Source organism: Merops nubicus, unplaced genomic scaffold (assembly GCF_000691845.1).
Source record: "Merops nubicus isolate BGI_N331 unplaced genomic scaffold, ASM69184v1 scaffold36532, whole genome shotgun sequence".
In the NCBI taxonomy this organism is placed as follows: Eukaryota; Metazoa; Chordata; class Aves; order Coraciiformes; family Meropidae; genus Merops; species Merops nubicus.
The window spans coordinates 19917-20319 of NW_008593515.1; the positions used below are offsets into that span (position 1 = coordinate 19917).

Consider the following 403-nt stretch of genomic DNA (forward strand, 5'->3'; position numbering starts at 1 on the left):
TGCCCACCACTGCTTTGATCCTTCAGAAGGATCAGAATCAAAATGAAGTAAGTAGTGCCACGAGTAAGAGAACTTGTGTCTTACCCCCACCATCATCCCAGCTTCCCCCATGCTCCACAGAGGAGGAAGCAGTGCTGTGGTTAGCCAGGAGTTACGGGCTCTCTGACCAGTGCCAGTGAGTTGCTACCAAAGAACACGCCACCATTCCCAACAGCAGGGACACCCACTGTCATGAAACCTGTAGCAACCTAACTGTCTCTAAGACACTGCATTTCTTTATGGCTTGGTTGGAATTTGGTCCAAAGGCTTTCATGGAGAAATGGCAGCTAGAAAGGGAAACCTCATCACCCCCGTTTGCTCTGTAGGCATATTTAAACAAAAAAAAGATAATACAGTTTCTGGA

General features: G+C 47.4%; 1 protein-coding gene across 1 annotated transcript in view; it reads right to left on the reverse strand.

The window, feature by feature from the left end:
• Positions 1 to 403, reverse strand: part of LOC103768330 (signal-induced proliferation-associated 1-like protein 1) — a gene marked incomplete at its 5' end in the record, with an annotated part of 12825 nt that overhangs the window by 7820 nt on the left and 4602 nt on the right. The window lies entirely within an intron of this gene.